General features: G+C 34.2%; 1 protein-coding gene across 4 annotated transcripts in view; it reads right to left on the bottom strand.

Annotated features, from left to right (window-relative positions):
• CSMD3 (CUB and Sushi multiple domains 3) overlaps nucleotides 1-19438 on the bottom strand; it is a 1195693-nt gene that overhangs the window by 896300 nt on the left and 279955 nt on the right. The gene's annotated exons all lie outside the window — the stretch shown is intronic.

Genomic DNA, 19438 nt, shown 5'->3' with positions numbered 1-19438 from the left:
AAATTTCTGTTGTTTATATGCCACTCGGTCTATGGTATTTTGCTGTAGCAGCCTAAACCAACTAAGACAGGAAGCCAGCTAACATTACAGATAAGAGTCTTATAATATAATGTCAAAAAAAAGGTCCAGGTTGGTTTCAATAAAAAATGTCACATCATATAAAGAACTAGGAAGATCTCGAACAATAAAAAACAATAGATACCAAAACCAAGATGACAGAGATAATATAAATTTCTAACAAAGACTTTAAACAGCTACTATAAAAACGTTTTATCACACAATTACAAACTTGCTTGAAACAAGTCAAAAAAACAGAACTTATTAGCAAAGAAATAGAAATGTTCAGAAAAGAAACAGAAGATATAAAGAAATACCAAATGGGAATTTTTGAAGAAAAAAGACAATAACAAAATAAAAACACTCAATAGATGGACTTAACAACAGAATGGAGTGAACAGAAGAAGGCAGGAGTAAATTGGAAGATAAAGCAATAGAAATCACACAATCTGAACAATAGAGAAAAATAAACTGAAAAATAAAAGGAATAGAGTCACAGGGATATGTGAGATTATAACAGAAAATCCAAAATCCATGCCGCAGATATATCAGGAGAGGAGAAAGAAGTTGGTGCTGAAAATATACTCAAAGGACTAACAGCTGAAAACTTCCCAAATTCAGCAAGAAACATAAATCAGTAGATTCAAGTAACTGAGTAAATCCAAAAAGGATAAATCCAAAGAAATCTACACAAAGATGCATCAGAGTTAAACCTCTGAAAACTAAAGATGAAAGAAAAAAATATTAAAAGTAGTCAGAGATAAATAATACCTTACCTATAAGTGAAAAATGAATAGAATGACAGAATATGTCTCATCAGAAATTGTGAAGGCCAGAGGAGCTGCACAACATTTTTGAAGTGAGGAAAGTAAAAAGCTGTCAACACAGAGTCCTGTATCAGGCAAAAATACGCTTCAGGAAAAAAAGGAAAATCAAGAAATTCTCAGATGAAGAAAAACTAAGAGAATTTGTCAGCAGCAGACCTGCACTAAAAGAATGGCTAAAGTAAGTTCTCTAAACAAAAAAAATAAAAGGAGTCTTGGACCATCAGTGAGGAAGAAAGAACAGAGCAAGCAAAAGCATGAGTAATTACAATAGACATCCCTTTTCTCCTTGAATTTTCTACTTACGTTTGATGGTTGAAGTAAAAATCATAATACTACTTTTAAATGTACGTAGTGAAGATATTTACAACAATTATATTATGAATGGAGGAGGGTAAAGGGACATAAAACAAAGTAAGATTTCTATACTTCACTTCAAGTGGTAAAATGACAACACCAGTGGACTACAATAAGTTTTATATATATATATATATATATAAAATGCAACACCTACAGCAACCACTAACAAAGCTAGATTAAGAAATATACTAAAAAGCATAGTATATAAATCAAAACAGAATTCTAAAAAATATGTTCAAACAAAACACAATGAAGCAGGAAAAAGAAAAGAGAGAAATGAAAAACAAAAAGCACAAAACATAAAAGAACAAATATAAAACAAAAAGTAAATGTAGGGCACACTTATGCCTTAATATTAAAATTACATTAAGGGTAAAGGATCTAAATACACCAGGTAAAAGAGATTGACAGAGTAGACTAAAAAACAAGACTCACCTCTGAACTGCCTATAAGAATCTCACTTCAAATATGACAATATGGGTACATGGATAGTAAAAGGATAGAAAAAGCTATATTATGCAAATATTAATCAAAGGTAAACAGGAGTAGCTATATTAGTATGAGATAAAGTAGATCTCAGAGCAAAAATAATTACCAAACACAAAGGGAGGTATTATATAATGATACAGGTGCAATTCACCAAGAAAACATAACAATCCTAAATGTATGTGCACCAAAAAACAGTGCTGCAAAATTTATGAAGCGAAAACTGATATGATTATAAAGAGAAATAAACAAAACCATAATTATAATTGCAGATTTTAACACTCTTCTCTCAATAATTGATAGAACAACTAGATAGAAAATCAGTAAGAATACAGAACAACTCAATAATACCATCAATCAATAGGATCTAATTGATATTTATAGAACACTTCACCCAACAACAGCAAAATACACATTCTTTTCAAGCACCCATAAAACATATATCAAGATAGAACATGTCCTAAGCAATAAAACGAACCACAACAAATTTAAAAGAACTGAAATCCTATAGAATATTTTCTGTAACCACAATGAAATCAAACTAGAAATCAATAACAAAAAGATAAGAAAATATTCAAAAACTTGGAAACTGATCAACTTATTTCTAAATAATCCAAGAGTCAAAGAGGAAGCTTCATGAGTAATAAAAAGAAAACACTAAACTGAAGGAAAATGTAAAAACAACCTAGCAAAATATGCTGGTCACAGCAAAAGCATTAACGAAAGGAAAATTTATAGTACTACACACGCATTAAAAAAGAGGAAAGTCTCAAATCAATCAAGTCGCCACAAAATAAAGTCAAAGTAAGCAGAAGGAAGTAAATAATAATAGAAATCAAGGAAATAGAAAACATAAAACCAATACAGAAAAACAAGGAATAAAAGAGATGGGTTTTAGAAAGATTAATAAAATTGACAAGAAAAAGGAGAGAAGACAAATTACCAGTATCAGGTTTAGAAGATGAGAGATCACTAAAGACCCTGCAGACATCAAAAAGAAAATAGGGAACACTATGAATAACTTATAAATTTGACAACTTAGATGAAATTCACCAATTCCTCAAAAAACACAAACTTGCCCAATATGAAATGAAATATATAATGTGTATAGCCTTATAGCAATTAAGAAAATTAAAGTTGTAATTTAAAAAATACCCAAATCAGAGAAAGACCACACCAAAAAGGAAGGAAGGAAGGAGGAAAGGAAACATGGACCACTATCCTTCAAGAATATAGACACAAAAATCCTTAAGAAATTAACAAATAGAACTCACTAATATACATAAAAAAAGATAAACCATTACCAGCTGGGGTATATTCTAGGCACACAAGACTGGCTCTATATTTGAAATCAATCAAAGTATCACACCATATTAACAAACTAAATGATGAAAATCGTATGATAATATTAATGGATACAGGAGAAGCATTTGACTAAATTCAACACCTATTCATGGTTTTTTTAAAAAATTTAGAAAAAGGAGAATAACGAGAATCTTCTTCAACATGATAAAGGGCATTTACAAATAACTTACAGGTAACATTATATTTAGTGGTGAAAGACTGAATGCTTTTCATTATAACTGGCAACAAGGCAAGGATATCTTCTCTCTCCACTCCTATTCAACACAATGTTGAATGCTATAGCCAGTGAAATAAGGTAAAAACAAAACAAAACACCAAAACAGAAATATAGAGAAGAATTAAAACTATCCCCATTTGCAAATAACACGATTATCCTACATAGAAAATCCCAAGGAATCTACAACTAAACTCTCAGTACTAATGGATGACTTCAACATGTCTCAGGATATAACATAGACACAAAAGTCAATTATACTCCTCTGTACTAGCAAAGAACATGTGGAAACTGAAATAAAAAACACACTACCATTTGAACTCACTCAAAAATATTGAAGTAGAGAAGAAAGAGTGGATTTTTGAGAAAAACCAATCAACTGTGTATTTATCAAGCAATCAGATAAGACACTGTATAGTACTTTTATTGATTTAATTTGTATTACATATACTCTAATATAGTCTTACATTTTAGATGGGTAAATGTGTTTTATCACAGGAATGTTACAGCATAGGTGTGCTACCCGTGCAAATTGTCTTGATGAGTGGTAGCTGAATGTTTACCAAGTAGCCCTACTTTCTATTTGGGGTTTGCTCCAGGCCTATTTCAAATTTCATGAAAATAGAGAGAACGAATGTGAAAAGGAATTAATACCTCACTATAATTTAATATATCATGGCTTTTATTTGAGTATGCCAGGAAGATATGAATAACTGCCTATCTGATTAACTTTTTGAAAAAAAAATATTGAAATACTTAGCTGTAAATCTAACAAAATGCGTACAGGTACTGTACCCTGAAAATTATAAAGTGCTGATGGAAGAAATCAAAGAATATCTAAAAAGTGGAGATTCATTCTGTGTTCAGGAATTGGAAGACTCAACATAGTAAAGATGTCAGTTCTTCCCAATTTGATCTGTAAGTTTAATGTGATTCCTTTCAAAATCCCAGCACTTTTTATTTGTAGACATAGAAAAAAGTATTCTAAAATTTATATGGAAAGGCAAGTGGGCTATAATAGCTAAAATGATTTATAAAAAGCATAATGAAGTGAGATGAATTGGTCTACCTACCTAATTTCAAGACTTATATAGCTACAGTAATCATGACTGCATGGTATCAGCAGAGGGGTAGAGACACAGATCAATGGAACAGAGTAGAGCATCCAGAAATAGAACCACACAGATATGCCCAAGTTGTTTTTGAGAAAGGTGCAAAAGCAATTCAACGGAAGAAAAACAGCCCCTTCAACAAACGACCCTGAAGCAATTGGAAATCTATAGCGGAAAAAAACAGAAGTCACTTTGACCTAAACTTCATGTTTTATACAAAAATCTCCTCAAAATGAGTCACTGACATAAATGTAAAATGAAAAACTACAAAACTTTTAGAAGCAAAGTAGAAGAAAATCTTCAGGATCTAGGACTATGCAAAGTGTCCTTATAGATATGACACCCAAGGCAGGATTTATGAAATGAAAAATTTGATTTTCATTTCCCTGATAGTTAATGATGTTGAACATCTTTTCACATGCCTGTTGGCCATCTGTATATCTTCTTTGGAGAAATGTCTGTTCAGGTCTTTTGCCCATTTTTTAATTGGGTTGTTAGTTTTTTTCTTGTTGAGATGCATGAGTTCTTTATATATTTTGGATATTATTCCATTATCAGATGTATGGTTTGCAAATATTTTGTTCCAATTGTTAGGTTGTCTTTTCGTTTTGTTGATAGTTTCCTTTGCTGTGCAGAATCTTTTTAGTTTGATGTAGTCCCATTGGTTTATTTTTTCTATTGTTTCTCTTGCCTGGTCAGACATGGTGCTTGAAAATATGTTGCTAAGACCGATGTTGAAGAGCATACTGCCTATGTTTTCTTCTAGAAGTTTCATAGTTTCAGGTCTTACATGCGTCTTTAATCCATTCTGAGTTAATTTTTGTGTATGGTGTAAGACAATGGTCTACTTTCATTTTTTTTGCATGTGGCTGTCCAGTTTTCCCAACACCATTTGTTGAAGAGACTTTCTTTTCCCCATTGTATGTTCTTGGCTCCTTTGTCGAAGATTAGTTGCCCATAGATGTGTGGGTTTATTTCTGGGATTTCAATTCTATTCCATTGATCTGTGTGTCTGTTTTTGTGCCAGTACCATGCTGTTTTGGTTTGCTTTGTAGTATATTTTGAAATCAGGGAGTGTGATACCTCCAGCTTTGTTCTTTTTCTCAGGATTCCTTTAGTTTGGGGTCTTTTGTTGTTCCATATAAATTTTAGGATTCTTTGTTCTATTTCTGTGAAAAATGTTCTTGCAAATTTGATAGGGATTTCATTGAATTTATAGATTGCTTTAGGAAGTATGGACATCTTAACTATGTTAATTCTTCCAATCCAAGAGCATGGAATATCTTTCCATTTCTTTGTGTCTTCAATTTCTTTCAGCAGTGTTTTATAGTCTTTGGTGTACAGATCTTTCACCTCTTTGGTTAAGTTTATTCCTAGGTATTTTATTCTTTTTGTTGCAATTGTAAACGGGATTGTATTATTAATTTCTCTTTCTGCTACAATGAGATATCACCTCACGCCCGTCAGAATGGTTATAATTAACAAGACAGGAAACAACAAGTGTTGGAGAGGATGTGGGGAGAAGAGAACTCTCATACACTGCTGGTGGGAGTGCAAAATGGTGCAGCCACTACCAAAAACAGTATGGAGATTCCTCAAAATATTAAGGATAGAACTACCATAGGATCCAGCTATTCCACTGTTGGGTATTTATCCAAAGAACTTGAAAACACCAATGCGTAAAGATACATGCACCCCTGTGTTCATTGCAGCCTTATTCACAATAGTCAAGACTTGGAAGCAGCCTAAGTGCCCATCAAGGGACGAATGGATAAAGAAGATGTGGTATATATACACAATGGAATACTGCTCAGCCATAAGAAACGATGAAATCCAGCCATTTGTGACAACATGGATGGACATTGAGGGTATTATGAAAAGTGAAATAAGTCAGAGGGAGAAGGTCAAATACCATATGATCTCACTCATTAACTAGTAGATAACAATAACAACAAACAAACACATAGAGACAGAGATTGGATTGGTGGTTACCAGAGGGGAAGGGGGGAGGGAGGAGGGCAAAAGGGATAATTTGGCACATGTGTGTGGTGATGGATTGCAATTAACATTTGGGTGGTGAACATGAGAACATGATGTAATCCATGCAGAAATATAAGTATAATGATGTATACCTGAAATTTATACAGTGTTATAAACCAATGTTACTGCAATAAACAAAAAATTAAAAAAATATAAAAATAAAATGCAAAATTGATAAATTAGAATTTATAAAAATTTAAAAAATACTTTTACACAAAAGACTCCATTAAGAGGATGAAAGAAAAGTCACAGACTGGGAAATAATATTCGCATGCCATCTATCCAACATAGACTAGTATCACAAATACATAAAGAACTCTAAAAACTTAATAGTAAAAAACAAGCAAATTTAAAAAGGGGCAAAACACATCAAGAGACATTTCATTGAAGATCATATACAGATGGCAAATAAATACCTGAAAAGATGTATTATGTACAGTATTGAAGTCCTAAATATGTTCTGAGGTTCAGAAACTACAGTTAGAATATGTCAGTTTGTCTGGTCATCATTATTCCCCAGTCCCCACCTTCTTTCTGGTAGCAGTATGTTTCCTTTGAGGACTTGCTCTTTCAACATTCTAGGTAGTTCTGGTGGGATCGACAATCATAGTACTCCCAACTCTCTGCCCCACTGCACCCCTGACCTTAAGGCCGATAGGCATTCCAGTATTGTAAAAATCACATTATCTCTCTTAAGAACTTGAATTTAATTAAAGATGCACAGATTTAAAAGCTTTGGATATTGAATTACTCAGTTGCTCACAAAATATCTTGTCTCTCACATTCCCAGAGATAGTTTGGCTTTTTCCAAGACAAATGCTTAGCTAGCTCTTCCTTTAATGTGTTTGTGATCCAATATCCTTCAAATATTTTTTTTCTTATTTGAATCATTCAGAATTGTTTTCTGTTGCTTGCCTGCCCCTCCGGCCACTCCACACGCAACAAAAAATTTACAAAGACCAACTTACTTGGATGTCTTAAATCCCTATATTTAGTCTTTAGGTCTGTATATTTCAAAATGACTTTAGCTATTGTAGTCTTCTTGCCTTAACACATAAATTTTAGAATACTTTTTTCTATTTCTACAAAAAAGAAACAAATTAAATATCAATTGATGTCTATTACGTGTAAGGCTCTGGTCTAGATGCTAGAACCAGGACAACAATCAATAAAGCAGACAAAGTCTTCTAATACTAGAGCTTACATTCTAATAGGGGAGAAGGAAAAGAAACAACTAAAAGTATGTTATTATTATTAAAAAATATAATTTTAATTTTGTGGAAAATAATTCATTTGAATATTAGGAAAGAGAGTGTGTGAATAATGCTGGGCACTGTTTTATATAGGGTGGTCTGAGAAGGCCTATCTAATAAGGTGATATTTAAAAGAGAACTGATGGGCGTGAGGGAGTGAACTGTCACATTTTCTGGGGAAGGGCTTACCAGGCAGAAGGAACAGCAAGTGCCTAGGGGCTGAAGTGAGAGTATGTTAGCAGGGTGGAAGAATCCCAAAACAGTTGTTGGGGTGGCCTGGATGGAGTGGGCAAGGTGCCAGTGGTAGGAGATGGATCAGAGAAATAACAGGACCATGTAGAAATTAGGTCATTGTAAAGACTTGGGCCTTACCCAAGTGTGATGGAATGCAGTCAGAAGGTTTTGAGATCTGATGGCCTTATAAAATTTATAATATGAATGTTATCCTGGACTTCTTTCTTTACTACAATTTCAACACGAATCTTTTTAATATCTGTGCATGTATCAATCAAAACTATCATCTCTTATTGTTACAAGGGACTATGAAATCACATGACCCTATTTCAGTCAGAAGAATTGTCTCCTTTCCTTTGAATTACCCCAGCTTTTATCTTTACTGCTGCCATGGAAGCTTTTACTGTTTTATCATGTAATGTAATTATGGAGACATATATCCTACTAAGATATAATTTGATTGAAAGCATTTGTAGTATGTTATTCATCTTGGTATCCAACCCAGAGGTATAATGGTATTTCTCCACATGGTTGCTTAATAAATTCTGTTGAAATGGATGAGTGAAGTCCAAAATATTGTATATTTGTTTATTGATTAACGGCCAGGTCTTCCTCTGACTAGCATGCGAACCTCAGGAAAGTAGACATTTGGCTTGTTTTGCTCACTTTGGATCTCCAGTTTCTAAAACAGTGCATGGCCCAGAGTTGGTACTTATTTAACATATAAAAATGTGTTAAGTGAATAAATGAATATCCTGATTTTACTGATGATAAAACTGAGTCCAAAAAATATAAAACGAGGGGCCCGCCCCGTGGCTTGGCGGTTAAGTGCGCGCGCTCCACTGCTGGCGGCCCGGGTTCAGATCCTGGGCGCGCACCGATGCACCACTTCTCAGGCCATGCTGAGGCCGCGTCCCACATACAGCAACTAGAAGGCTGTGCAGCTATGGCATACAACTATCTACTGAGGCTTTGGGGGAAAAAAATAAATAAATAAAATCTTTAAAAAATATATATATATAAAACGAATTGCTTTTGGTCACACAGGCACAGTTAGTAGGGCAGAATTCAGGTAGACCAGATTTATAATGTGCTGTCTTTCCATTGCAATAATTAATTTATTCATTCTTTCAACCAACATTTGTTGAGCACAAATTAGGTGCTCAATACCATACCAAGCTGGCCAAATATTCTATAAGGAGACATGCTGCTTTTATTTCTCAGTGAAAGAATCTGAGAAATAGCATAAAATGTGAGGATATTAAGGTATTCATACTTTGGTTCATTTGAAGTAAATAAAATATCTACTAACATAAATTGAAAATATATTAGTGCATAGAAAACAAAGGGCCAAAAAGCAATGTAGTGAGAGTTGATTGTGTTTTTTACAGTTAAGCACTCAGGAATAGAAAAATGAGTATACACAGTATTTACAACCACTTGCTACATTGGGATAGGAGGTAACATACTACTAGGAGACCCTGGCCACATGTAATATGAATTGTGCCCTCTGGAGCCTTGCACCTCAGCAGCCCTGAAGAAGTAAGAAGAGTGTGAGGGACAGAATACACACACTCTAATTGATCAACAAGTCATTTGATTTACTTTATAACTCAATATATCAGAGAGAACACTTTAAAAAGCCTAACCTGAGGACATAAACAATGAAAGAATTAATGTCAGAATCAGGGACCTAATTTGAATAATTCCTAAGATGAGATACATTTTATTCAACATTTGGAAGGAGGCAAAGAATTGGATTAGCAAAAGGAAAGACAGAAGCCCATGTAGGGAAGATATGCAAGTAAGAATGAACAAATTAGGGTTAGCAAAATAATAATGATAATAATAATAATTGTAGCTAGGAAAGAAGATCTAGACTTTAAAAAAATGTTACAGCAACCTGGCTGATATCATTTATCTATACTGGATATATACATGGAAATATTTATTGGGTTTTGGTAACATAAAAATCTTTTAATTACAAAGCACTAGTTATAATTATGCAAAAAGTTATTAAAATATAAGCTGTAATTCTGCAGACGTACTGAGTTATAAGGAATAAAAAGTGTTCCCTGCTTGATGGTAAAAAGAAATTCATGTATAATAAAAACCAGCCAGAGTCAGAATCACTATGAATTTAATTGATAACTAAATTGGGCTTACTGTACTTAAAAGATGATATGCATAACTGAGCATTTGTACCATGTATTAATGGAGTGTTTAATTATGTCATAGAACAGAAATACAACATTAAACATTATATATTTTATGGCTGTAGAAGCCTCATCTTTAATTGCAAATACATTAGCATTTAGATTAAAATCACTCTCTAATAAATAAATAAGCTAAAGGTAGCATGTGCTGGTACTTTTCCATACATAGAAATAAAAGGGAGATGATTTGAAGAGAAGCTTTCCGATTATAAATTGTTTTTTCAGTTTAGTTTAATCATCATTTATTGAGTTCTATAAGAGTTGATGTGGATAAAGAAAAAATAAGCGTCAAACTCTGTCCTCAAAAAACTATATATTGCATAAAATTCTCCATGGCCTCAATCTTCTATCTAATTGTAAAATTTAACCTTAACAGTTGACAGTTGGAACACCTTTCTTCTCAAAACACTCTCTTCTTTTTATTTTCAGGATATCACACTGGGCTGGTCTTTCTCTTATGTCTCCGGGAGCTTTTTCTATTTCTCCCCACTGTTGTAGGTCTTATATACTTCAGTGCCTCTGGATGTAGTCTTGGACTCACTTCTCTTCACATTCCAGGCTTGCTCCCTAATATTTATATTCCAAAGATCCCCAAGATTATAAATCCAGCTCACACATCTCGATTCTGAGCTCCAGATCTATATATCTTACACTCTGTTTTTGTTTTTATTTTTACTTTGCCACTTAGATGTCTTAAAGGTATCTCAAGATTAAAATGTAGAAAACTCATCTTTCCTGGTTCAAATATGCTTCTGTTTCATCATTCTGCATTTCAAGGAATGGTGAATATCCCCCCACCTCTATTCTCCTGCTTAATAACTCTTCATCTCTCATCCACACATCCATTGATAAAAAATCTCCAATTTCTGTTAATTCTCTTCCCAAATATGTCTCAGATCCATCATGTCACTACCTGTCCTCTCTGACCAGTCTTGCCCAAGCCACTAGTACCTCTTGCTTGGACCACTACAATAGCTTCCTCTCAGCCCCTGCTCTCATGTATTTCATGGTCACTAGAATCTTCTTTGAAAATGCAGGTTTAATTAGGTCACACAATACCAACATACTTTCTCTTTCCCAAACTATTTAGTGGTTTCCCATTGCTCACAGGATAAATTTAAAAATTTGGAAAATGACTTACAACACCCTGCAGCAGAGTCTCATTTCTAAATATTTTTACATACACATATTCCACTCTACTTTCTCTCACTTACTGTTTTCCAAATGCACCAAATTTTTTTAGTCCCTCGAAAGTACCAAATTCATCCTATCTTGGACCATGTTGTTCCATCTGCTTAAAATGCTCTCCTCATCACTCGTCTTATCTACGTCACAACCTTTTGCTATGTTGGTTTTATTTATTCTTCACATTTCGATGTGAATGTTATTCCCTTGGGTTGCCTTCCCTAACCCTATGTATCAGTTATATCCTCTCACAGAACACTGTATCATTTCCTAATAGCTCTTACAACTATTGTAATTGTATCTTCTGTACAATTATTTTAATTATATATTTATCAGCCTCTTTACAGGTCAGTAAGCTTCACCAGGGCATGGAACATGTCTTTGTTGTATTCACAAGTATATTTCCAGAACCTAGTACGGAAAAAATACTCAAGAAACACTGGCTTAATAAATGAATGAATAATGAATGAATGCAGATACCATTCAGCACACCATGACATTGCCAACTCAGCACTGCCTTATTTGTCTAGAAGTGGTGTCAGAAGTATATCTTTTTCACAATTTGTAAAACAAACCAACAAAGAGAATTCTGTTGATTTCTTCATGCATGTTATAAAATAATAGATTTTAAATTTATAAAAATAATCCAAATAGTGGCATTTTTTTAGAAAAGAATTAAAGCTAAGTAAACACTAAGTTCTCATATGATGCATTAGCCTTTAGGTTAATTATAGTTTTCTAAACATTTACATAGGTATTATTAGTGGCTTAATTTAAAACAAGGAAATCACGTCTGGTGATGCACAACACAAAACCTGAATATGTGTATTTTATGAAATTGAAATATTCTGAGGAGCAGGTTAACATTTCAGAGGCTGACAATGATAAAACTTACAAAAGAGAGGTAAAAGTCCAAAATTTTACACTAATCTCTTAACAAGGACTTTACATATTTTCATTTACATTACACCCCATATCTGGAACATGGAAGATGCTTACCACAATTCCGTAGCCTCTATGGTTTGCTTCCTCCTATTGAAACAGCCAAGTTTCTAATATAGGACATGTGGTCTGCATCCTCATCTTTCAGGTTTCACTGTCTTCCCTCACTGTTTCTTTGCTATGTATTAATACAGCTCTGTTTTGCAATCAATTCATTTCCACTTCTAAAATCATACTGCTTGTAGAAAAGTGCAAAATCACTGTTCAAGACAGTGTTAATAAAATTCAAGTCCTTCATTTAAAGTTACAAAGCATTCTTTCGGCTTCCTTGAAATGTATGCAATTCCTCTCATTTCCAAAGCCTCAAAATATATTTTCTCAGAGAAATGATTTATTTTCCAAAGTCTCATGGTGCAACATCAACCTGCCCCAAGTCCTGTGACGGTATATGGTGTAATCCTAGACTTCTACTTTTAGCTAAAGAATGAAAATGGTATATTTCCCTACGATCTAATTTAACCATATATGAGGGAGGAAACGCCTTTGGAAATAACGTGAGCTTTCACATATGTTATCCCTCAAACACTCCTAGAGTCTCCAAGGTGTAACAGCTGTGGAGCCATCTGTGAGCTGAATCAAGTTCCAATAGCAAATGCCGTCAATACAGAATTTAAGCCAAAAAGTTAATACAGGGTCAGAACTCATTAGTTGAACACTGATACCTTCCTAACAAATAGGTCAATCTGCATTTAATACTCTGAAAATCACTGTGTGAGAAGGAAATTTTTTGAGCAACAAATATTTTATTAGAGTATTTGCAAAATTTCCTAGCTATGGTGAGATTCTTTCATTCATTCATCCAGCAATTATTTAGCAATGACACCTTAACAGGCCATCATCCTGTGGCTCTAATAACAAACAAAGTAGAAAAGTTTCCGGGCGGGCCCTGTGGCTTAGCGGTTAAGTGCACGCGCTCTGCTACTGGCGGCCTGGGTTCGGATCCCGGGCGCGCACGGACACACCGCTTCTCCCGCCATGCTGAGGCCGCGTCCCACATACAGCAACTAGAAGAATGTGCAACTATGACACACAACTATCTACTGGGGCTTTGGGGGAAAAAGAAAAGGAGGAGGATTGGCAATAGATGTTAGCTCAGAGTTGTTAGCTCAGGGCTGATCTTCCTCAAAAAAAAGAAAAAGTTTCCCACTATTTTAGAATATTCTACAGAGTTGTACACTTCTTGTATAATCCCTTCCTCTTGAGTGTGGGCAGAGCCTAGGAATATAATGAGATATCACTTTTGTGATTATTTTGTGTTTTATGATGAAAGGCTTTTGCAGATGTAATTATGGTTCCTAGTTAGTGGACTCTGAACTAATCAAAAGGGATAGTCTACTTGGTGGGCCTCATCTAATCAGCTGAGCTCTTAGATGAGATGAAGAGCGTAAGCAGCAGCAGATGCCCTCCTACTGACCATAAAGAAGTGAACTGTCACGCTGAGGAGAGTGCCACATGGCAGACAATGGCAAACAGCCTCTAGGATTTGAGAAGTCCAATCCTAAGCCACAAGGAACTGAATTCTGATAATAATCAGTGAACTTGGAATACGAAATTGCAGCCCTGGACAATGCTTAGGGCAGCCTGGTGAGACCCTGAGCAGACAGATCCGGCTAACTCATGCCCAGAATCCTGACTCACAGAAACTGTGAGATAAAATTTCATTGTTGATTTAAGCTATTAAGTTTATGGTGTTCTGTTATACAGCTATAGAAAAGTAATGTAAGAGGGGGCAAGTCTTGTACTTTTCACCTCTTTAACTGTTGAGGAATGCATATCTTAGTCCCTCTTGATCACTACTGGGCTTCATAATATACATATAATACCAGTGACTGGGATAGAAAAGACCAGGCCATAAAAAGTAAAGAAGTGAAATAGTGTTGGGAAAAATAAACAACTGACTTCTGTCTACCAATTCTATCTCCATATTTATGGCAACAACTCTAGCTTTCTGAATTACTACTATAAACCCCGTGATGAGCACAATCTACAGCAAAATGAAAAAGAAAAAAGTGAGTGAAAAATACAGAGTTTCATGAAAACATAATTTCAGGATATTTAGCACCTCAAAAAAAGAGAAGATCTCTTTTGAGAGACCAAATAATTTCCCACTAATCAATAATTAAATGAGTAACTATTTCAGATAAAATGTTAGAATCGTAGTAAATTAAATAATGTTTTAACTTTGGAGAATATATAATACTTGTAGGTGAAAAACTTTTTAGGTTGGCAGGCTCAAAACAGTCATATCGCTTTGTACATCACTAATTAACATCACATCCATTTCTCTGCTTTAGGCAAAGTGCAATTCACTGTTTCACTTACGTGAAACATCCTTATCTATTTTCTAGCCTTCTCATTTAATATTTATTTTTACATGTTTTTCTTCAATTTTTTTTCTCAATTTCAAAGTTGTGTTAACTTCCTTTTGAGAAGCCAGTGAAGAGTGTTTGGGTCAATCATTACATTTTAAGCCCAAATACAGGAAACATACATGTAATGTATATAGCATACTATCAAACAATAATAGAGATATTATATAAAATAACAAGAAATACAAATTTGAAGAGACAAATTTGTTTGATTTTAAATATAATAATATTAACAGAAGTTTCTCATAGACCTGAAGGAATTTAGTCAGTTTTGTAAGTGACATTTTATTTTGACAGAAGATTAATAATAAAATCAAACAAATAAACTATGTTATTTTACAGATACTTTGATATGGTAAAAAAAAATCTATGCTTTGGAGTCAAAAATATTTAAACTTGAATTTTATTTCTGCCATTATCTTACCGTATGATCTTAGGAAAACACTGAACTTCTCTGGCAAATATTAGAAATTCTGATTATGCCAAATTTTGGCAAGATGTAACCAGAACTTCAACGCTTTACTAGTGGGAATATAACCAAGTGTGGCCATTTTGGAGAATAGCTTAGAAGTAATTAGTCAAATCAAGAATTCATTGTACCTATGGCCCAGCAGTTACACTCCTGAGTACATATCCAGAGTATCTTTTGTGTGAGAGACCTTAAAGTTATATAGGTGAAATGTTCATCACAGTATTATTTATGGTAGCAGAAAGTTGGAGGCAATCTAGGTGTCCAGTCATGGTACTGCAGTAGATTAAGACTATGTGAAACCATATAGTATGGTATTAGAACCACTTGACGAGCTTTTAAAAAAGAAATATTGATGTTCTGGCCTCACTCTCAGAGATTCTTATCCAGTTGGTCTGGAAGGGCCTGGGGATACTAGATGTTTCATAGAAGTTTGTGCAGCCAAAGTTGAGAATTTGGGACAAAGCTTAAAATCATAGTGCTGAGTGACGGGTGAGAAACAGTAAGAAATCAGTAGCACAATACCACTTATGTAAATTTAAAAAAGCATATAAACGCAAAATACTCCATATTTTATAAGGACACAAAAATAAAGGATGTAACATACACATTTGAGCAGTTCCTTATGTGGAAAGATGCATGGGAGTACAGAATGGGTATAAAAGAGAATTCAATATACATGTATTCATACATAAATACCTGCACCCAGACAAGAAAGGAGTCTTGAAGTCTTGCAAAGAATTCTGATAAAAGTGTTCCAGGAATAAGAAACGTGATTAACTCAATCCTCTGTATCTAAGCTACAAATAATAACAACAACTATGATAATATAAAATTAGGGAATGAGACTAGTTAATTTTTAGTCGTTTCTAGTTTGTAGTGTGTATTTCTCTTCTTTTCCCTCTAGACAGCTCTTTTTAGTATATATTCTCATCTAGTTAGAAAAGTTCTCTTTGCTTCACTCACTGCTTTTTCAGCTTGAGATACTCTTTCTTTAGCTGAGTCTCACCCTTCTAAGTGTGAATTCAATGGATACAAAGGAATACGCCAAGACTCATGATTATTATAAGAGGAAAAATTAAGAGAACAATGACTGCTCTGGAGAAGGAAAGACTTGGTAATGGGCACTAGGGCTATGATAAACATTTTCTAATATTTCTTCATCTGTCATTTGCAAAAAAGATGACACTTATTTTGTTTGGCACCAAATGGAACAATATGAATCACTAGATGGAATTTATGCGAATTTCAGCTCAATGTAACAGAGGGCTTGCATTTAGAGTTGTCCAAACAGGGAAATATTGTGAGTTCACAGTCACTAGAGTGTTCAAAAGTAGTGAGATGCAATAGAGGTTAGTCATATGTTGCTGTTGCTCGAACAATGGTTGTCACTGAGTTTGAGTGATCACAGCCATACTGTTTTTACCTCCTCCTCTACCCTCTTATCTGAGATCCATGATAAGAAACAGATATCTTTTTTTTCAAGATTGTTTAGGTTCATAAATACCAAATTAGATGATTTACAAGAATTCTGTTAAGCTCACGATGCTATGAGAGGTAAGAAATGAACCTATCCAATACATGAGTCAGTTATCACTCTAATCATATTCTAAAATATGTATCAATTTCAATATAAGATGAACTGCATTCCATTAAAAGGTAAATCTAGCGCACAAGTGTAAAATATACCCTCCTCTGCAAATTTTTCTAATGTTTAGTTATTTTTTATTTTGACCTGTGTTTTCATGTAATTTTTAAAATTCCAAACAGAAAAAATTTATGTACAAAAAAGAATAAGTGATTTAACGCTTTTCAGAGGAAAATTATCTAAGGAACTGAATAATTATAAACCAAAATAGTTTAATAGTTGTGATTACTGACAAGACATCTGACTGTGACTAAGAGGAAACTTTGCTTGAGAATATAGGAGAGTTTTGGTCACTGAAATTTATTAAAGCAAAATAGAGACCATCAAAGCTGGAATTAGGCGACTGTGAAGTTAACAGTTACAAGAGTTGAGTCCACAGTTCAGCACTGTCGCCTAACAAGTGTCTGCTTCTTGGCAAAACTCAATTTCTTGATCTCCGAAACTCATTTTACTCAATAAATATTTATTGAGTAACTACTGTGGGATAAGTCCTGAGCACACAGAACACAATCTCAGGGAGCTCAAAATCTTACAGTGGGGCTGCCTATGCAAATAAATATTTGAATTCATGGCAATAGAAATGAATAACAGAAGTAAACACATTGTGCAGTTGCTGTAGAATGCAGAGATTAATGGTATGAGGAGTGAGTAAGGAAAAGGAATGTTGAATATAACAATGTCTACTTCAGAGCTTTGGTTTAAGGATGAAAAGAGATAAGGTGTGTTGAAATATTTTGTATACTGTGTTTTTCTTATTTGATGGAGGAATTTTTGAACATGCAATATTTGTCACATCCTCTTTTTTTATTCCCCCTGCTACCACACCAGGTTAAGCTCCTAATCATGTCACATGTGGATTTAAGAAATATAAATTTGTTTCTCTTGTGTCCTAATGATGGGAGTATTTTCTTCAGAAAACTAGAGTTAAAATAAATACATATTTCCTTTGAACAAATAAGTTAGTTTGGTGCCTGAGGGTGAAGAGAATAATGAAAAATGAAGTATAAGGAGCTACCTTCTAAAATTTTGCCTGAGACTAAGCAAGACTGCAATTAAACAAAGTAAGAAAAATAATTCTAATAGTTACTGGTAGCAGTAAGTAAAAAGTGAAAGGTATTACTGGAGTGGGAAAAAGTCTTCCTTTAGGGATAAGACAACCAGAAAATATTATAATTTAAGTATCCTGTAAAAATTACCAAATCAACTACTCTGTTAGAACTTGATTCAGGAACCATTCCACAGTTTCTTCATCTTAAATAAGTATGATAATGCCCACCTCACAGAGCAACTATAACAAGGTTTCAGCTGATGAGCCTCATCAAGCACAGCACACGACACAGAAGCAGGTCATTAAAAGTTCATTTTCTTGGCCTGTATTTCTTTGTGTTTGCTAAATTAATTATTTATATATTCACAGTACTTTTTTACTCAAGTATAAGTGACTATAACATTATATTAGTTTCAGGCGTACAATATGATGACTCAATATTTGTATATATTGTGAAATGATAAATACAATAAGTCTAGTTAACATCTGCCTCATACGTAGGTACAAAATTATTTTTATAGTGATAAGGACTTTTAAGATTTACTTTCCTAGCAACTTTCAAATATGCAATACAGTATTATTAACTATAGTTACCATGCTGCACTTTACATCCACACGACTTACTTATTTTATCACTGGAAGTGTGTACCTTGGGCCACCTTCACCCATTTTGCCCATTCCCCCAACCTCTGCCTCTGGAAACCACCAATCTGTTCTCTGTATCTATGAACTTGGTTTGTTTTTTTTTAGATTCCACATATAAATGAGATCATAAGGTATTTGTCTTTCATGGTACTTCTTTTTTTTTCCTGAGGAAGATTCGCCCTAAGCTAACATCTATTGCCAATCTTCCTCTTTTTGTCGAGGAAGAGTTGCCCTGAGCTAACATCTGTTGGCAATCTTCCTCTATTTTGCACATGAACCGCCATCACAGCATGGCCACTGATAGACAAACGATGTACATCTGCGCCTGGGAACTGAACCTGGGCCGCCAAAGTGGAGCATGCCCAACTTAACCACTAGGCCACCGTGGCTGGCCCTTTCATGGCACCTTTATCTATGGAGCAAAGGAAAAATAACATTATAAATTTAAATAGTGCAAACTATTGTTTGAGTATGGAAAGTACAAAACATCCAGGAGACTTTTACATATCATCCTTGGGGCAAGACTAGAGGGTTGAATATTCAAGGAAAAGCTCATAAGAAAAAAGAAATTGAGGTAGAAGGATAGTTGTATGAGAAAATTCTATATATTGTGACTATTTCTCTGTCTGAAATTCATTCCTAATGAGCAAACCTGAGAATATTATAATTTTGGAACGAAAAAACACAGTTTAATTTTGTTGGAAAAATGCATAACTAAGATCTTGTTGGTTCTGACAATAAACTTGCTCCTATGGTAGGAAGCTTAGTATAGATATATTCAGTATGTAAACACATACTGAGTGATTAATGACAACATTTAGGCCTCTCAGTTTTCCAACTGATAGAAGAGATGTAGGCAATATAAGAACTGTTGGGAGGTAGGTATATGAAGCCTCCCAGCTTCTGTGGTT

The sequence above is a fragment of the Ceratotherium simum genome, chromosome 23 (genome assembly GCF_057802395.1).
Source record: "Ceratotherium simum simum isolate JZ-2026a chromosome 23, ASM5780239v1, whole genome shotgun sequence".
Classification (NCBI taxonomy): Eukaryota; Metazoa; Chordata; class Mammalia; order Perissodactyla; family Rhinocerotidae; genus Ceratotherium; species Ceratotherium simum.
The sequence above is the reverse complement of the archived record's forward strand: the minus strand, read 5'-3'. Positions and strand labels throughout refer to the sequence as shown.